Genomic DNA, 23,451 nt, shown 5'->3' on the forward strand with positions numbered 1-23,451 from the left:
ATAGACTAGACTATAGACTAGACTATAGACTAGACTATAGACTAGACTATAGACTAGACTATAGACTAGACTATAGACTAGACTATAGACTAGACTATAGACTAGACTATAGACTAGACTATAGACTAGACTATAGACTAGACTATAGACTAGACTATAGACTAGACTATAGACTAGATTATAGACTAGACTATAGACTAGACTATAGACTAGACTATAGACTAGACTAGACTATAGACCAGACTATAGACTAGACTATAGACTAGACTATAGACTAGACTATAGGCTAGACTATAGACTAGACTATAGACTAGACTATAGACTAGACTATAGACTAGACTATAGACTAGACTATAGACTAGACTATAGACTAGACTATAGACTAGACTATAGACTAGATTATTAAATTTAATTAAATTTACCAGATCTGGTAACCCTCCTTTAGCAAAAAAAATTCCGTATTTAGCAGCCGTGGTAGTAGTTGTATAGTTGTCATTAGTTCCACTTATCGCTTGACTAAATTTTACAATCACATACAAAATCCAAATAAAAATATGAAAAACACCAAAACTATGTATAAACAATTTAAAAAAATAATATTTTACCAAAAAAAGTTTGAAAAAACATATTGAAAGTAAAACTGGTTTCAAAAAAAAAAAAAAAAAAATAGACGCTGAACCAAAAGAATTCCTTTTTAAGCTTAAAAAACTAAATTTTTTTTTACAAAACAAAAAAAATGTTGCTTTAGCTAGTATTACAAGATATTTCGATAAAAATGCAAATTAATTAATTATATAAATTATTAAAAACAAATATTCTACTGTTTAAGATACATTTGAAAAAAATATTTGTTCAATAAAGCTCACATGTTTAACTTTAAGCCAATTAACAAATTATATAAAACTTTCAAAATGTTAATAAAATAACCACAAAATTATTAACAATATTAAATAGTAGAAAAATACATATTTAAGCCTCTATTATGGGTTTCTTACCAAATTTAGTAAGAAGTTTTGTTATAGTTAGTTAAAATAAATTTAATTTATACATTCAAATTTATTTTTTGGATAATTTATAGTTTTTAATAATAGCAATTTTTAGTAGTCTAGAGTATGGCTAATAAAACATACTTAAATGGTTATTGAACGCTGTATTTAGCTTCTATTGCTGACATGTTTTTAATTTATTAAGATGTACCCTGCCCTTTAAGGTAATTTCTTATAACGACCTTGAAAATTAGAGAATAATAAATAGTTTTTGTTTAGACTTTTTCAAAAATGTATTAAATCTCTTTTTTAATTAACTGATTGAAATGTTAATTTGTCTTTTTTAAAGAGGAAGTTAAAGTAGTCACATGTGAAAGCCTACGCACATTATGAGTTCTTAGTGCAGTATAATCAATACTACAGTCTAGACTTTAGACAAGACTATAAATCTGGACTATACTTTGTACCAAAACCTATATAAAAGTCCAGACTATAGCATCAATTATAGCTATCACTATAATCTAGACCAAATATACCGTAATCTGAACTATAGTTTCGACTATTCAATTGTGTAATATGGACAGCAGTTAACACTATAGGTTTATGTGCAAATACTGCCCTTATAAGTGCTCTAAAACTCTTTTTATAAAATGTTTTATAAAACTCTTAAAATTAAATGTTTTATACATAACATACTTTTACAAATAGTTTTGTTCTATAATGTACTGCTATTTAAATAAAATAAATATTTTGGACTTTTTATTTAAAAATAGCTTAAACTACCCATATTTTGGACACGTTTGTTAGGAAAATTTTCCAATTAACTGTTAATTTTATAAAAAAAGAAAAGACTTAAATAAATTGTCTTGCAAACTTTTTTTTTGCTTTTAACCTTAAAAATAATTTCTAGACAAAATGTTGTTGCAAGTTGCAAATAGAAAAAAAAACTTGCGTACCATTTAATATATAAACGTTTTAAGCATATAAAATAGGTTTAATTTGTATTACCAGGAAAAAGAACGGGTGAAGAGAAAAGAAGTGTAATTGCTGAGAACGCCTTTAAATTGCAAAAAGTAGCTGACTTTGTGATAACTTACATTTAATAGTCTAATCAGGAATATGGACTAGACTATGGCTTGACTATAGACATGAATATAGACTTGAATATATAATAGACTACAGATAAAACCTTGATTACAGAATAGACTAAAGACTAGATCATAGACTATACTATCGACTGGACTAGACTATAGAATAGATTATATTATGGACTGTACTTAAAACTAGATTATAGGCTAGAATATATAAGAGATTCCAGATAAAAATTTGATCACAGGCTAGACTAAAGACTGAATCATCGACTAAACTATAGACAGACTTCATACTAGACTATAGACGAGGCTATAGACTAGACTATAGATTATGCTATAGACTAAACTATCGACTGGACTTTAGACTAGAGACTAGACTAGAGACTAGACTGTATACTACATAATAGACAAGAGACTAGACTATACACTAAACTGGAGACTAGACTATTGACTAGACATTAGACTAGACTATAGACTAGACAATAGACTAGACTATAGACTAGACTATAGACTAGACTAGACAATAGACTAGACTATAGACTACACTATAGACCAGACTATAGACTAGACAATAGACTAGACTATAGGCTACACTATAGACTACACTATAGACAAGATTATAGACTAGACTAGACTATAGACTAGACTATAGACTAGACTATAGACTAGACTATAGACTAGACTATAGACTAGACTTTAGACTAGACTTTAGACTAGACTATAGACTAGACAATAGACTAGACTATAGACTACACTATAGACTAGACAATAGACTAGACTATACGCTACACTATAGACTACACTATAGACAAGATTATAGACTAGACTATAGACTAGACTATAGACTAGACTATAGCCTCGACTATAGACTAGACTATAGACTAGACAATAGACTAGACTATAGACTACACTATAGACCAGACTATAGATTAGACAATAGACTAGACTAGACTATAGGCTACACTATAGACTACACTATAGACAAGATTATAGACTAGACTATAGACTAGACTAGACAATAGACTAGACTATAGACTAGACTTTAGACTAGACTTTAGACTAGACAATAGACTAGACTATAGGCTACACTATAGACTACACTATAGACTATACAATAGACTACACTATAGACAAGATTATAGACTAGACTATAGACTAGACTATAGACTAGACTATAGACTAGACTATAGACTAGACTATAGACTAGACTATAGACTAGACTATAGACTAGACTATAGACTAGACTATAGACTAGACTATAGACTAGACTATAGACTAGACTATAGACTAGACTATAGACTAGACTATAGACTAGACTATAGACTGGACTATAGACTAGACTATAGACTAGACTATAGACTAGACTATAGACTAGACTATAGACTAGACTATAGACTGGACTATAGACTAGACTATAGACTGGACTATAGACTAGCCTATAGACTAGACTATAGACTAGACTATATAACCACTATAAACTAGACTACAGGCTAGACTACAGACTAGACTATAGACTAGACTAGACTATAGACTAGACTATAGACTAGACTATAGACTAGACTATAGACTAGACTATAGACTAGACTATAGACTAGACTATAGCCTAGACTATAGACTAGACTATAGACTAGACTATAGACTGGACTATAGACTAGACTATAGACTGGACTATAGACTAGACTATAGACTAGACTATAGACTAGACTATAGACTAGACTATAGACTGGACTATAGACTAGACTATAGACTAGACTATAGACTAGACTATAGACTAGACTATAGACTAGACTATAGACTAGACTATAGACTATACTATAGACTACACTATAGACAAGATTATAGACTACACTATAGACAAGATTATAGACTAGACTATAGACTAGACTATAGACTAGACTATAGACTAGGCTATAGACTAGACTATAGACTAGACTATAGACTAGACTATAGACTAGACTGTAGACTAGACTATAGACTAGACTATAGACTAGACTATAGACTAGACTATAGACTAGACTATAGACTAGACTATAGACTAGACTATAGACTAGACTATAGACTAGACTATAGACTAGACTATAGACTAGACTATAGCCTAGACTATAGACTAGACTATAGACTAGACTATAGACTAGACTATAGACTGGACTATAGACTAGACTATAGACTAGACTATAGACTAGACTATAGACTAGACTATAGACTGGACTATAGACTAGACTATAGACTAGACTATAGACTAGACTATAGACTAGACTATAGACTAGACTATAGACTAGACTATAGACTAGACTATAGACTAGACTATAGACTAGACTATAGACTATACTATAGACTACACTATAGACAAGATTATAGACTACACTATAGACAAGATTATAGACTAGACTATAGACTAGACTATAGACTAGACTATAGACTAGGCTATAGACTAGACTATAGACTAGACTATAGACTAGACTATAGACTAGACTATAGACTAGACTATAGACTAGACTATAGACTAGACTATAGACTAGACTATAGACTAGACTATAGACTAGACTATAGACTAGACTATAGACTAGACTATAGACTAGACTATAGACTAGACTATAGACTAGACTATAGACTAGACTATAGACTAGACTATAGCCTAGACTATAGACTAGACTATAGACTAGACTATAGACTAGACTATAGACTGGACTATAGACTAGACTATAGACTAGACTATAGACTAGACTATAGCCTAGACTATAGACTAGACTATAGACTAGACTATAGACTGGACTATAGACTAGACTATAGACTAGACTATAGACTAGACTATAGACTAGACTATAGACTAGACTATAGACTAGACTATAGACTATACTATAGACTACACTATAGACAATAGACTATAGACTAGACTATAGACTAGACTATAGACTAGACTATAGACTAGACTATAGACTAGACTATAGACTAGACTATAGACTAGACTATAGACTAGACTATAGACTAGACTATAGACTAGACTATAGACTAGACTATAGACTAGACTATAGACTAGACTATAGACTAGACTATAGACTAGACTATAGACTGGACTATAGACTAGACTATAGACTGGACTATAGACTAGCCTATAGACTAGACTATAGACTAGACTATATAACCACTATAAACTAGACTACAGGCTAGACTACAGACTAGACTATAGACTAGACTAGACTATAGACTAGACTATAGACTAGACTATAGACTAGACTATAGACTAGACTATAGACTAGACTATAGACTAGACTATAGACTAGACTATAGACTAGACTATAGACTAGACTATAGACTAGACTATAGACTAGACTATAGACTAGACTATAGCCTAGACTATAGACTAGACTATAGACTAGACTATAGACTAGACTATAGACTGGACTATAGACTAGACTATAGACTGGACTATAGACTAGACTATAGACTAGACTATGGACTAGACTATAGACTAGACTATAGACTAGACTATAGACTAGACTATAAACTAGACTATATAACCACTATAGACAAGACTATAGACTAGACAATAAACTAGGCTATAGACTAGACTATAGACTAGACTGTAGTCTAGACTGTAGACTAGACTATAGACTAGACTGTAGACTAGACTATAGACTAGCCTATAGACTAGACTATAGACTAGACTATATAACCACTATAAACTAGACTACAGGCTAGACTAGACTATAGACTAGACTATAGACTAGACTATAGACTAGACTATAGACTAGACTATAGACTAGACTATAGACTAGACTATAGACTAGACTATAGACTAGACTATAGACTAGACTATAGACTAGACTATAGACTAGCTTATAGACTAGACTATAGGCTAGACTATAGACTAGCCTATAGACTATCCTATAGACTAGCCTATAGACTAGCCTATAGACTAGCCTATAGACTAGCCTATAGACTAGCCTATAGACTAGCCTATAGACTAGCCTATAGACTAGACTATAGACTAGACTATAGACTAGACTAGAGACTAGACTATATACTAGACTATATACTAGACTATAGACTAGACTATAGACTAGACTATAGACTAGACTATAGACTAGACTATAGACTAGACTATAGACTAGACTATAGACTAGACTATAGACTAGACTATAGACTAGACTATAGACTAGACTATAGACTAGACTATAGACTAGACTATAGACTAGACTATAGACTAGACTATAGACTAGACTATAGACTAGACTATAGACTAGACTATAGACTAGACTATAGACTAGACTATAGACTTGACTGTAGACTAGACTATAGACTAGACTATAGACTAGACTATAGACTAGACTATAGACTAGACTATAGACTAGACTATAGACTAGACTATAGACTAGACTATAGACTAGACTAAAACTTTACATCTTTTGCCGATATACTCTGTTTCTCATATATATTTCTATTCTATTCTATTTTAATTTCAAATTCTATTATTACTTTTTTGCAACACACTTTTTGTTTTTTGTTCAACATTGTTGTTCTTTAACAAATACTTTAACTCTATTTTTGTTTAATTTTTCAAGTAGTTGCTGTTAAAAAATATTATTGATAAATATGTACGTAGCATAGAAAAAAAATAAACATTAACAAATAGAAAAACTATAGAAAGAGTTGTTAAATACATATAACTGTGTTGCATTGTATTGTTTATACGTACAACAGCAACGATGTTGCAAGCACACCTGTGTATATTTAAACTAGAAATAAAAGGTAAAAAATACCCACAGTGCAGTAAGTAGTGAGCTTAGTACTAACTGTGGTAAACATACAAATAGAGGTAAATATTTAAAAAATGTTTTTCAAAAATATGAGGCATAAGTTTAAATAGCGGCTCTCTTTCTCTTAAGCAGCAGCGCAAACCGGCAGTAGTAATAATGATAATAATTCATAAACTATAGTTAAACGGCAAATAGCTAAAATAACATTATTGGCTTAAGTTACACAAATAAAACTATTAACTAGTTGATGTTTTTTGTCGCTGTTGCACACTTAGCCAAGTTTAGAAAAACACAGAAAAAAATCCATTTAAGCATTTGTTCTTTTTTCATTCGATACCATCAATAAAGTCAATAACTTGCAATGACTTTGATGAAGACTGAATGAATGAAGTTGTTGGTTTTTTTATTCTAGTCAAAGCTTAAACAAAAATCTGGCACATAAAAGACCCGCCTTTTCTTTTGTCTGTTATGTCTTTATGGATCTTAAATAGAAGTGTTAAAATTGTAGACATGTTTAAGCATGTTATTGATTTTTATTGTTAATGTAATAATTTGCATACAAAAGTATAAATAGCTTTAAATATTTTTTTTTGTCTAAAGAATACATGACATTTTTTCTTTGCAACAGACAAAAAAAGAAACAGATTTAAATTAGCCAACCAATGCAAGCTTTTAAAAACTCATTACTTGAGCTACTTTGACAAATTGTCAGTTTTAAAGGAAAATTACATCACTTTTTTTGGCAATATCTAAAAAATAATGATAATTTTTTAAATAGTTTTAAAACTCATTTAACTGTTAAAATAAGTTATTATTGACTTATGAATAGTCTAAAGAGACATTGGGTTATAGTGTGTACCGAAAATTGTATATAGTGGACTTGATCAAGACTAGACTATTGAGTAGACTATAGACTAGACTATAGACTAGACTATAGACTAGAATATAGACTAGAGTATAGACTAGACTATAGACTGGACTATAGACTAGACTATAGACTAGACTATAGACTAAACTATAGACTCGTCTATAGACTACACTATAGACTACATTATAGACTAGACTATAGACTACACTATAGACTACATTATAGACTAGACTATAGACTACACTATAGAATAGACTATAGACTAGACTATAGACTACACTATAGACTAGACTAGACTATAGACTAGACTATAGACTAGACTATAGACTAGACTATAGACTAGACTATAGACTAGACTATAGACTAGACTATAGACTAGACTATAGACTAGACTATAGACTACACTATAGAATAGACTATAGACTAGACTATAGACTACAATAGACTTGATCATAGACTAGACTAGACTATAAACTAGACTGATTATATAGACTAGACTATAAGCTGCACTAGACTATACTATAAATATAGAATAGAATATAGACTTCTCTATAGACTAGACTATAGACTATTCTATAGAATAGACTATAGACTATTCTATAGAATAGACTATAGACTATTCTATAGAATAGACTATAGACTAGACTATAGAATACATTATAGACTAGACTATAGACTACACTATAGAATAAACTATAGACTAGACTATAGACTACACTATAGAATAGACTATAGACTAGACTATAGACTACACTATAGAATAGACTATTGACTAGACTATAGACTAGACTATAGAGACTATAGAGTAGACTATAGAGTAGACTATAGAGTAGACTATAGACTAGACTATAGACCAGACTATAGACTAGACTATAGACTAGACTATAGAATAGACTATAGACTAGACTATAGACTAGACTATAGACTAGACTATAGACTAGACTATAGACTAGACTATAGACTAGACTATAGACTAGACTATAGACTAGACTATAGACTAGACTATAGACTAGACTATAGACTAGACTATAGACTAGACTATAGACTAGACTATAGACTAGACTATAGACTAGACTATAGACTAGACTATAGACTAGACTATAGACTAGACTATAGACTAGACTATAGACTAGACTATAGACTAGACTATAGACTAGACTATAGACTAGACTATAGACTAGACTATAGACTAGACTATAGACTAGACTATAGACTAGACTATAGACTAGACTATAGACTAGACTATAGACTAGACTATAGACTAGACTATAGACTAGACTCTATATGACTAGAACTATAGACTAGACTATAGACTAGACTACAGACTAGACTATAGACTAGACTACAGACTAGACTATAGACAAGACTATAGACTAGACTATAGACTAGACTATAGACTAGACTATAGACTAGACTAATAGACTAGACTATAGACTTGACTATAGACTAGACTATAGGCTAGACTATGACTTGATTGTAGACTAGACTATAAACTAGACTGATTAGATAGACTAGACTATAAGCTGCCTAGACTATACTATAAATATAGACTAGAATATAGACTACACTATAGACTACACTATAGACTAGACTATAGACTATTCTATAGAATAGACTAGACTATAGACTAGACTATAGACTAGGCTATAACTAGACTATAGACTAGACTATAGACTAGACTATAGACTAGACTATAGACTAGACTATAGACTACACTATAGACTAGACTATGGACTAGACTATAGGCTAGACTATAGACTAGACTATAGACTAGACTATAGACTAGACTATAGACTAGACTATAGACTAGACTATAGACTACACTATAGACTACATTATAGACTAAACTATAAACTACACTATAGACTAGACTATAGACTACACTATAGACAACAATAGAGACTAAACTATAGACTAGACTATAGACTACACTATAGACTAGACTATGGACTAGACTATAGGCTAGACTATAGACTAGACTATAGACTAGACTATAGACTAGACTATAGACTAGACTATAGACTAGACTATAGACTAGACTATAGACTAGACTATAGACTAGACTATAGACTAGACTATAGACTAGACTATAGACTAGACTATAGACTAGACTATAGACTAGACTATAGACTACACTATAGACTACATTATAGACTAAACTATAAACTACACTATAGACTAGATTATAGACTACACTATAGACAACAATAGAGACTAAACTATAGACTAGACTATAGACTAGACTATAGACTAGACTATAGACTAGACTATAGACTAGACTATAGACTAGACTATAGACTAGACTATAGACTAGACTATAGACTAGACTATAGACTAGACTATAGACTAGATTATAGACTAGACTATAGACTAGACTATAGACTAGACTATAGACTAGACTATAGACTAGACTATAGACTAGACTATAGACTAGACTATAGACTAGACTATAGACTAGACTATACACTAGACTATAGACTAGACTATAGACTAGACTATAGACTAGACTATAGACTAGACTATAGACTAGACTATAGACTAGACTATAGACTAGACTATAGACTAGACTATAGACTAGACTATAGACTAGACTATAGACTAGACTATAGACTAGACTATAGACTAGACTATAGACTAGACTATAGACTAGACTATAGACTAGACTATAGACTAGACTATAGACTCGACTATAGACTAGACTATAGACTAGACTATAGACTAGACTATAGACTAGACTATAGACTAGACTATAGACTCGACTATAGACTCGACTATAGACTAGACTATAGACTAGACTATAGACTAGACTATAGACTACACTATAGACTACATTATAGACTAAACTATAAACTACACTATAGACTAGATTATAGACTACACTATAGACAACAATAGAGACTAAACTATAGACTAGACTATAGACTACACTATAGACTAGACTATAGACTAGACTATAGGCTAGACTATAGACTACACTATAGACTACACTATAGACTACACTACAGACTAGACTAAAGTCTAGTAACAGTATATCCTACATAGACTTTATTCAGACTATAGGCTATAGATTAGGTTAGAATTTTAGGCTACAGTTTACTAACTATAGCCAATATTCTGCTGTGATATATTAAAAAAAAGTATCCTAAGGATTCCAAGTATGTTTGAACATAAAATGACAAAATCAATATTTTCCCCTTCCTAATGGAGCGTATATAAATAAAAATTTGCTTTCATCCAACTAACCACACATCAGTGGACGTATTTTTGTTTTCTTCTTGCCGCTCTCACCACACAACCATAAACTTTCTTTAAATAATACAACACAACAAAAACAAATCCAAGCGAGTGTTGCTGTATTCAACGCACTCGCTTTTCTTTGTGAAAGGCTGCTCCAGGGGGAAATATAAATATGAAAAATATGAACAAAAATATAAAAAAAACAAGATAAATTTCTTTTTGTTTAAAAGAAAAACAAACAATCTTCTGGTAAGTCTTACTGAAAAGTAAATATTTAAATTTCATTACAAAATACATTAAAAAACAAATAAGTATTTAAGAAAAAAAAAACTTTAAAATAAAAAAAACTTACTTAAGAAGTTGGAAAAAAGTACCAAGAAAAAAAAAAGAACAAAAAAAGATAAGGAGCAAATTAAAGCTATAAAAGTTTTAAAAACTTTTTTTGAAAAAAGTTGTAAAGTGTTTAAAAAACGATTTGTCTTTATACGTATTTATTTTAAGGTAATTCCCCCTTTTTTGCTTAATTTTAAAACAATTGTTTTATTTTTGCTTATTGTTCATATTTAAATTTTTGAAATATTTAAATAATTTACTCACTGTTTGCATAATTTGTAATAAATAAAAATTCATTGAATATTATTCATAATTAAAAAACTTTAGTCTATTTTTAAAGGGAATATTTTTTATTATTATTACAGAAGAGCCAGAACGTTTTTTTTTTTTTTGTAAATGGTCCGCACAACAAAACTGTGATAACATTGTTTATTATTATTGACTTTGACGTAAGTTATAAAGAGGGAAGTTGTTGGCGTGACAGTGGGTAATGAAAGTTAGTGGACAAAATAAAAGTAATAGTCATTATATTCAATCCCTAGAAAAAGTCTACACAGTCAATAGGTTATAGTGTAGTCAGTTTATAGACTGTAGTCTTCACAGTTATTAGACTATAGTCTAGTCATTCAATAGGCTCCATCTTATTTCAGAGGTTATATCAGTTCAGACATCAGTCTGATCAATTTTTCAACTATATTCTGCTCGGACTAGCGACTATATTCTACTGAGACCGTTTGCTCAGACTATTGACAATAATCTGCTTAGTTTATCGACTAAATTCTGTTTGGATTATTGACTATAATCTACTCATTTTATAGTCTATAGTCAGCTCTATATAAAACTCAGACTCTTGACTATAGTATGCTCAGACTATTGACTGTATTTTTCTCAAACTAATGACAATATGTTGCTTAGACTATCGACTATAGTGTGTTTCGACTATCGATTATATTTTGATGAAACTATCGACTATAGTCTGTTCGGACTATGGACTATATTTTACTCGAACTGTCAACAATATTCTACGCAAACCCTTGACTATAATTTGCTCAGACTATCGACTAGATTTTGCTAAGACTATCTGCTTTAACTATAGATTATATTCTACTCAGACTATTGACTATAATTTGCTCACATTATCAACACTATTCTGCTAAAACTATCTAATATATTATATTTTGACTATCGATTATATTTTTCTTATTCTATTGACTATACTCTGTTCGTAGTAACGACTACATTCTACTCGGACTATTGACTATAATTTGATCAAACTATCGACTATATTTTTCTCAGACTATTAGCACTATTCTGCTTTAACTATGGACTATATTGTACTCAGGCTATTGAGTACAATTTGCTCAAACATTTGCTCGGACTGTCGACTATATACGACTGAAATCATTAACTATAGTTTGCTCACACTATCATATAAATTTAGCTTAGACTATTGACACTATTCTGCTTGAATTATCTACTATATATTCTAATCAAACTTTTGACAACTTTCTGCCGGGTTTACTTAGTCGGGTTATCGACTATATTCTGCTCAGACTGTCTACTATATTTTACTCCGACTGTCGTCTATTGTTTGTTCAAACGATTGACCACATTATTTTCGGACTGTCGACTATATTCTACTCAGACTATTGACTATAGTTTGGTCAGACAATGGATTATATTTTGCTCAGACTCTCAAAGTTAGTATAAAACAATCTATTCAGTTCAAAGATAATAGTCTGCTTAGTCGACAGACTTTAAGGTCTGATTAAAGACTATAGTCAACTCAATTTGAAGTACAATATGTCTTCTTAGTCCATAAACTAAAGTCTACTCATTCCATAGACTATAGAATATAGTCTACTCAGTACATAGACTATAGTCTACTCAGTACATAGACTATAGTCTACTCAGTACATAGACTATAGTCTACTCAGTCCATAGACTATAGTCTACTCAATCCATAGACGATAGAGTCTACTCAATACATAGACTATAGTCTTCTCAGCCTACTACTAAGTCCATAGGCCATAGTCAACTCTGTTAATAGACTATAGGCTATAGACTATTAGCTATAGTCTCAGTCCATAGGCTATAGTCTATATAGTTCATATACTATAGCTCTCCCAGTTAATAGACTACTCATTCCATAGACTATAGAATATAGTCTACTCAGTACATAGACTATAGTCTACTCAGTCCATAGACTATAGTCTACTCAATCCATAGTCTACTCAATCTATAGTCTTCTCAGCCTACTACTAAGTCCATAGGCTATAGTCAACTCTGTTAATAGACTATAGGCTATAGACTATTAGCTATAGTCTCAGTCCATAGGCTATAGACTATGTAGTTCATATACTATAGCCTTCTCAATAATAGACTACCGCCTTCCAAGTCTTTTTTATGTTTTTGATTTCATTAAATCATTCATTTATTGCTCTGCCAGCTAAAAACTAAAATAAACAATTTAAAAATCTATATTTAAAATTTTTCAAACCCCCAAAAATATACTATACTTTAACCAAACTAAACAAAATGATCGTGAATTTAGTTTAGCCCCCAAAACTATGTGTTTAATTTTCCACATTAGGAAAATAGCATTATCACTAAATACCTCCATTTGTATGAGAGTCACGTATGAAAAACTATTATTAAATAAATAACAACAAAAACTAGTTTTAATTTTTGTAGTTTTTTTTTTCAATTGATTTCATTTGCCAGTTCAATTTTCAGTTGTTCGAATTTCGTTAAATTCTTTTTTTTTGTTTTCTATGTTAAATATAAATATTAGATTTATGATAGTGTTTTACATTTACAATAAATCTGCCGCGAGCACATCTTTTTGAGGCCAGAGGCATTAGCGGGTAAATGCAGTCAAAAAAAAAAAAGTAAACTGCAATTGTGTTCGACATGGATAGAGTGGTTTGCCTTGAAAGGATGTTTCAGGTCATTTATGGTGTATTAAACGGTATTGCTATACAATTGCTACATTAATTAAACCAATGAAAATGTCATAGAGTAATAGCTGCCTGCAACCAATTGCAGCAACAGCAAACAATAATAATAAGAACAAAATTGATTACTTCATATTTCCAGATATTGGTCAGTGGAGAGTTATTTAAACAAACACACTACAACAACGGTAATAAATGGTATTGTACAAAATTTATTGTTAAATAAGTTAACTGTTGTTTAACAAACTGCTATATTGTTGTAGTAGTACCAAACGCAAAACTCATCTTGCCACTTTTAGCAAATAGTATGTCTCTTTTTTTATTTAATAGTAAAGACATTATTATTAATTTACCATTACAATTGTAATTACAATTTGTTATAACAACATTCCGTTATTTATTTAATGAATATTTCCTTTAAAATCCAAAACCATACAAGAAACGTAAAAGAAAAATTTTTATTTTTAGTTTTTCTCGATATTTTGCCCAATTTAATAATCAATTCCTCGAACTAACTCATTAAAAGTTATTACCTCACTTTTATATATATTTTTCTATATTTCTATATAAATGGCTATCTATCAATCTGTCTATTCATCCATTCGTCAATCTTGCCATCAATATCTATTCGTATAGTAAAATACTGCAGCTCAGAAATATTAACGAAATTGTCTGAAAATTTTTATTTAACAAATGGCAATTACAATTTAAACAACTGGTCTAGTTTACCATAAATGAATATACTGGGTAGGAGCCCATCTATGTATAATTTGGGGCGTTGCAAAGGCATAATGTTTTAATGATGGATGTGTTGACTATGCAATACACATACTAAATGTAGTAAACATTGTATTAATGAAGTACACTGAGGCCGGTTTAAACGATAAAAATAGGGAAAGGTCTCGTTGGACTATTGACTAAAATCTGCTCAGACTGTTGACTATATTCAAATCATACTAACGACTAAAGTTTCCTTTAGGCTGTAGGCTATAGTCTGCTTAGGCTATCGGCCATAGTCTGGTCGGACTATGGACTATAGTCTGCTCAGACTATAGACTATAGTCTGCTCAGACTATAGACTATAGTCTCCTCAGACTATAGACTATAGTCATCTCCGACTGTCAACTATTATCTGCTTGGAAAGTCAGCTAGCTATTGACTCTATTATATGTAAACCATCGACTAAAATCTGCTCATACTATGAACTGTAGTCTGCTCAGACCATCGACTATAGTTACCTAAGACTATCAACTATTATCTGCTCAGACTAACGATAATAGTCTGCTCGGACTATCGACTATATTGTATGTAAACTATCGACTAAATACCGCTTAGACTATCGATTATATTCTATTCAAAAAGAAGTTCAAATTCTGCTCAGCCTATCACCTCTAGTCTGCTCAGACTATCGACTATAGTATGCTCGGGCTATCGACTATAGTCTGGTCAGATTTTCGACTATATTAAATGTAAACTATTGACTAAAGACTGCATAGACTATAGACTATATTCTACTCAAACTGTTGGTTAAAGTCTGCTCAGATTATGGACTATAGCCTATTCAACCGATCAACTATAGTCTGCTCAGGCTATCGACTATAGTCTGCTCAGCCTTGCAACTATAGTCTGCTCAGACTAGTAGGCTCTGGCTATTGACTATAGTCTGATCAGACTCTCGACAGTAGTCTGCTTAGACTATCGACTACGTTTTGTTCGGACTCTCGATTAAAGTGTGTTCAGACTAATGACTATAGTGTGCAAAATATATTCAACTCGAACCATGGTTTATATTTTGCTCAGACTAACCACGATATTATGCTAAAACTATCGCCTATAATCTGCTCAGACTATTGACTATAACTAGCTCATACTAGGGTTCTATAAATCGACTTGCGAATAATCGAACAATCGACTTTTTGTCGAAAAGCCAAAGTCGACTATTTTGTTCCAAAAAAGTCGATAACTCGACTATCGTCTATGAAAAAAGTCGACTTTGTAAAGTCGGAAAGTCGAAAAAAGTCGATAAGTCGAAAAGTCGAAGAAAGTCAAAAAAAGTCGAAAAAAGTCGGTAAAAGTCGGAAAAAGTCGAAAACTCGAAAATAGTAGAAAAAAGTCAAAAATAGCTGAAAATTTTAAAATAGTGGAAAAAAGTCAAAAACTCTAAAATATTCGGAAAAACTCGAAAAAAGTCAAAAAGTCGAAAAAAATCGAAAAGTCGGAAAAAGTCGAAAAGTCGAAAAAAGTCGAGAAGTCGGAAAAAGTCGAAAACTCTAAAATAGTAGAAAAAGTCAAAAATAAAAAAGTGAAAAGTCAAAAACTCTAAAATAGTCGGAAAAACTCGAAAAAAAACCAAAAAATAGCCAAAAAAAAAAGTCAAAAGAAGTCGAAAATAGTCAAAAAGTCGAAAAAAATCGAAAAGTCGGAAAAAGTCGAAAAAAAGTGGAAAAGTCGAAAAATGTCGAAAAAAACTCGGAAAAAGCCGAAACCTCGAAAATAGTAGAAAAAAGTTAAAAATAATCGAAAATTTTAAAAAAGTAAAAAAAAGTCAAAAACTCTAAAATAGTCGGAAAAACTCGAAAAAAGTCAAAAAATAGCCGAAAAGTCGACTATTTATAAAATACTAAAAGTCGACTTTTAATTAAATGAAAAAAGTCGAAAAATCGAATTTTTATAAAATGCAAAAAGTCGACTTTTAACTAAATGCAAAAAGTTGAAAAGTCGACTTTTCGTTTCAACTATAGAACCCTAACTCATAATATCGACTATAGTCAGGTCAAACTACCGACTATATTCTGCTCAGACTATCGACTATAGTCAGCTCAAACTATCGACTACAGTCTACTTAGATTATCGATTCTCAGACTATTGACTATAGTCCACTTAGCTATTAAATCATTACCCAGATTTTCAAGACCTAGATGTACATTGAATATTAACAAAATGCACAATGATGGTGGCACACAGCCTGTTTAAATAAATATCTAAATAAAAATACATACATATTTTAAAATAACTCTATAATTTCATCTAAATATTCGGTTTTGTGTAAATGTGTGTAAAAATCCCTCCATACTACGATACAAAACACAAAGTGTGGTGTAGTGGTGGTGACTAACTAAAGTGAGTCAAGTGTCCATTGGAAACATACTACAAACCACTCTGCCAGTGATAAGTTGTTTTGTACATAAATATTTCATACGTATTTTACAAAGTAATTTTTATTTTAATGTTTGTTTTAATTTTACTTATTTATTTTTTTTTTTTTAATTTATTTCTGTCGTTTAGTTTTTTCGTACAATTTATTGATGTCTGCTGCTACTGTTTGCTTGTTCATTGTATTCTGTTCACATTTATCTTTAAGGTGTCTCTAATTAAAAACTTTAATTGCGAAATTGTTTAGTCAGATGTTTGTTGGTATGTTTTATGTTCATTTTGCACCTCTATATGAGAGTATGAATTATTTTTTTTTCCAGTACAAAACATTTTTCAAATTCCTCACAAAACTAACTGTCGTTTCAGGGTTAAAGGCTTAATTACTCGAAACAAAAATCGAGCGTGAGATTCAATATTAAAAAAAATTTTATATTTATCATTTTGTTGTTTTTTTTTTTTTTTTTTGGTCTCTCACTTACATGTCATCTATATACATATTACAATTTTAAAACAAATTATCATAAATTTTTGTTAACATAAAACTTAAATAATTTTTTGTAATTATTTGTTCTCAAGAAATTTATGTTGCAAACTGGTTGACCAGGTGCTTGAGAATTTAAGAAGTTTTCAGTTTTATAATGTTTTTTTTGGAGTTTTTAACAAATGTCATGTTGTGTGAGTGTTGGAAAAAACATGACATGTGATGACAATTATATAAAAAATAGGAATGTCTTCGAAGTTGCGTAAATCCCAAAATTAATTTTGAATTTTTTTAATATTTTAAATATTTTTCTTCAGTAAAAAATGCCGATAGTCTGACTAGATTATAGTTTATAGTCTACAAAGACTATAGTTGATATTATGAGTAAATTATAGTCGATAGTCTCTGTAGAATATAGTCTAATCAGAATGTCGATAATCTGAAGTGGTCTGAGTCTGAGCAGAATATAGTCGACAGCATGAGGAGTAATTGATATAGTCTGAGCAGACTATAGTTGATTCACTGAATCAACTATACAGTCGATAGGGTGCATAGACTATAGTTAATAGTCCAGGCGGTATATAAACTATAGTCGGGGTATTAAATAAGCAGAATGTAGACTATTGTCGAACAGACTATAGTCGATAGGCCGAGCGGCGTATAGTCGATAGCTTGAGGAGACTATAGTCTATAATCTGAACAAAATATATTCTATAGTTTGATCGTCTATTGACTGGACAAACTATAGTCTGTGCAGACTGTAGTCGATAGACTGAAAATACTGAAAATCGTGAGGAGACTATAATCTATAATCTGAACAAAATATATCCTAAAGTCTAAGCAGATTATAGTCGATTGACTGGACAGACATTCGATAGTCTGAGAAGACTATAGTCGTTAGTCTAAGAAGTCTATAATCGATAGACTGAACAGACCGTAGTCGATAGTCTTAATAGACTATAGTCGGTAAAGACTACAGTCGATAGACTGATTACACTGTAGTCGAAAGGCTGAACAGAATATAGTCGATAGCAGGAGGAGACTATAATCGATATAGTCTGAGTGGACTATAGTTGACAGACTGAACAGATTATAGTCGATAGACTGCACTGACCACAGACTATAGTTGATAATCTATAGTCGGAGCATTATATAAACTGATTATAGTCGATAGTTTGAGGACATTAAAATCGATAGTCTGAACAAAATACATTCTATTAGTCTGAGCAGACTATTGTCGATTGACTGAACAGACTATAAACGATAGTCCGATTGGTATAATCTATAGTCGGAGTGTTATATAAACATATAGTCGATATCTTGAGGACACTATATCGATAGTCTGAAAACAATATATTCTATAGTCTGAGCGGACTATAGACGATTCACTAGACAGACTATAGTCGATAGTCTAAGACGACTGTAGACTGAACAAATTCTGAGCAGACTATAGTTGATAGTCTGAACAGACTATAGTCGATAGCCTGAACAGACTACAGCCGATAGTCTGTGCAGAATATAGTCGATAATCTGAACAGACTATAGACAATAGTCTGAGTGGACTATAGACGATATTGTAAACAGACCACAGTCAATAGTCTGAATAGACCATAGTCTAAAATCTGATTAGATAATAGACTAGTAGACTCTACATTAAAATGTCCTTTAATTAAATAACACTTTTTTAACAACTATTTGATTTTTTCACTCACTAACCTTGTAGATCTACATCCGATAAATAATTTGAAAACTAGTGCAAATCAAATAACAAATTTGTTATTACGCAAAACATTTAATCAAGCACAAACCACTAATCCATTCCGATATGAACATACAATACAGTAAATAAGGTCTTAACTAAATATGTATGTACATATGTTGCTAAGATCACCTTCCTTGGCGATCATCACAACTAAATATTTACATTTTCAGAATTTACACAAAACAAAAACTTCGTTGTCATCGTCTAAAATGTTGTTTAGATTATTTATTTTTTAGTTACAACAATTAAAGTGCAACAAAAACAAAGTGAAATGTAACTTTATTTGGATCACCTTGATTTAACAAAAATAAAGCTAAACGGTAATAGATCAACCAAAGTTGTTAATTATGTCTAATTTTGTAGATTTTATACAACTTAATTAGAAATAATTTTGGCAAGAGAATTTTTGTTGGCCAACATTTGTGATTTCATTGTGTCGTCGTTGTTGGTTGTTGTTTTGTTTTCCATTTCATGTTGTTGGCAATCGAGCCGAGTGTAACATGTTAAACGGACGTCCTTTCCATAAATTATTAACAAGTTTATTTTAGTTGTTGTTGCTGTTATAACAACCTGTCAAGTTTAGTTTGTTTTTTTTTTTTCGGTTTATTAGGATGATGATGATTATCCGCAATTAAGTGTTTATTGGCAATTTGTTAATAAATTTTATACAATTATTAACAACATTTAGTTTTTTTTGTTTGTTTCTTTGTAATTGTTATTGTAGTGGTATTTAGAGTATAGTTAGTAATTTATTGTTTGATTGTTTATATGATTGAAAATTTAAAAATTATTCTGTTAAATGTTTTTCGAAGAAAAAAAAATAAATTAATAATTTATTGTACGGGTTGGAATATAAGAACAGAGGTGACCAGGTTATGGAAAAATTAAGTTACTTATAGAATGTGTGGTCCAAGTAGACCATAGTCTAAGCCATATTGCAGTAGATTGTAGTTTATTGTCTGCGTAGACTATAAAAGATTGTCTAAGTAGAATACAGTCAATAGTCTGAGTAGCCTGTAATCTATAGTATGAATAAGCCATAGTCGGTAATCCTAATAAACTATAGTCGAGAGTGTGACTGTTCCATAATCGGCAGTTTGAAGCGACTAAAGTCTATAGTATGAGTAGAATTCGGTCGATAGTCTAATCAGACTATAGACTAGATTTTAAACTGGTCTATAAACTAGACTTTAAACTAGAATGGACTATAGACTAGACTATAGAATAGACTATAGACTAGACTATAGACTAGACTATATACTAGACTAGACTAGACTATAGACTAGACTATAGACTAGACTATAGACTAGACTATAGACTAGACTATAGACTAGACTAGACTATAGATAGACTAGACTATAGACTAGACTATAGACTAGACTATAGACTAGACTATAGACTAGACTATAGACTAGACTATACACTAGACTATAGACTAGACTATAGACTAGACTATAGACTAGACTATAGACTAGACTATAGACTAGACTATAGACTAGACTATAGACTAGACTATAGACTACTATAGACTAGACTATAGACTAGACTATAGACTAGACTATAGACTAGACTATAGACTAGACTATAGACTAGACTATAGACTAGACTATAGACTAGACTATAGACTAGACTATAGACTAGACTATAGACTAGACTATAGACTAGACTATAGACTAGACTATAGACTAGACTATAGACTAGACTATAGACTAGACTATAGACTAGACTATAGACTAGACTATAGACTAGACTATAGACTAGACTATAGACTAGACTATAGACTAGACTATAGACTAGACTATAGACTAGACTATAGACTAGACTATAGACTAGACTATAGACTAGACTAATAGACTAGACTATAGACTAGACTATAGACTAGACTATAGACTAGACTATAGACTAACATAGACTAGACATAGACTAGACTATACACATAGACTATAGCTAGACTATAGAATAGACTATAGACTAGACTATAGACTAGACTATAGACTAGACTATAGACTAGACTATAGACTAGACTATAGACTAGACTATAGACTAGACTATAGACTAGACATAGACTAGACAATAGACTAGACTATAGACTAGACTATAGACTAGACTATAGACTTAGACTATAGACTAGACTATACACTAGACTATAGACTAGACTATAGAATAGACTATAGACTAGACTATATAGACTAGACTATGAGACTAGACTATAGACTAGACTATAGACTAGACTATAGACTAGGACTATAGACTAGACTATAGACTAGACTATAGACTAGACTATAGACTAGACTATAGACTAGACTATAGACTAGACTATAGACTAGACTATAGACTAGACTATAGACTAGACTATAGACTAGACTAGATTATAGAATAGACTATAGACTAGACTATAGACTAGATTACAAACGAGACTATATACTTCATTATAGACTAGACTATAGACTAGTTTATAGACTAGACTATAGAGTAGAATATAGGCTAGACTATAGACCAGACTATAGGCAAGACTGTGGACTAGACAATGAAATAGATTAAATTATGGACTATATTGTAGACTATATTATAGACCATAGTCCGAGCCATACTAGACTAGATTATAGACTAGACTACAGTCGAGACTATATACTTCATTATACACTAGACTATAGACTGGACTATGTACTACACTATAGACTAGGGTATAGACTGGACTATAGACTACACTAAAGACTAGACTATAGACTAGAGTATAGACTGGACTATAGACTACACTAAAGACTAGACTATAGACTTGACTACAGACTATACTATAGACTAGACTGTAGACTAGACTATAGACTAGACTAGACTAGACTATAGACTAGACTATAGACTAGACTATAGACTAGACTATAGACTAGACTATAGACTAGACTATAGACTAGACTATAGACTAGACTATAGACTAGACTATAGACTAGACTATAGACTAGACTATAGCCTAGACTATAGACTAGGCTACAGACTAGACTACAGACTAGATTACAGACGAGACTATATATTTTATTATAGACTAGACTATAGAATAGACCATAGTCTAAGCCACGCTAGACTAGACTATAGACTAGATTACAGTCGAGACATAATACTTGATTATAGACTAGACTTATAGTCTATAGACTAGATTATATACTATACTATAGACTAGAGTAGTAGTAGACTATACTATAGACTAGACTATAGATTAGACTATCGACTAGACTATAGACAAGACTATAGACTAAACTATAGACTAGACTATACACTAGAGTATATACTAGACTATAGTCTATAGAAGGTGTGAAATATAGTTGAGATATTTTAAGAAAATAGCTACTATAGTATAAAGTTTTTCTAAATCTCAATACACCACCCCAGACCACCCTTATTATTTGTCTTTATAAAACTGAAGTTTTATAATTAATATAAAAATGATATTTTTACTAATAAAAACCATACAGGTGTCAAATTATTTTCATAACCATAAATGGTGACAAAGTGTGGAAATATGTAAGAGTCAGTCGAAACATATTTATGCACAAGCCACTCTAAATTCCCCAGGGATTGACTAACAAACTTCAAAAACTTTTAAATTTTTTATTTATTTTTTTTTTTTTTTCAAAAGTTTATTGCGCAAAATCCCACTAAACTATAACATAAAATGATGGAATAGCACAAATTAGTCTACTTAGAAAAATATTTATTTCTTAACCAGGCCTCAACGACAATGGCGACGAAAACTACATGTAAAAACTAATTACCCCCAAACAAACTAAAAGAATTTTTTAGCAAAACATGAACAGAAAAAAAACATATTTTACCA

This window comes from Lucilia sericata, unplaced genomic scaffold (genome assembly GCF_015586225.1).
Source record: "Lucilia sericata isolate MDLA Ls3-8-SP2 unplaced genomic scaffold, ASM1558622v1 Contig001357F_arrow, whole genome shotgun sequence".
NCBI lineage: Eukaryota > Metazoa > Arthropoda > Insecta > Diptera > Calliphoridae > Lucilia > Lucilia sericata.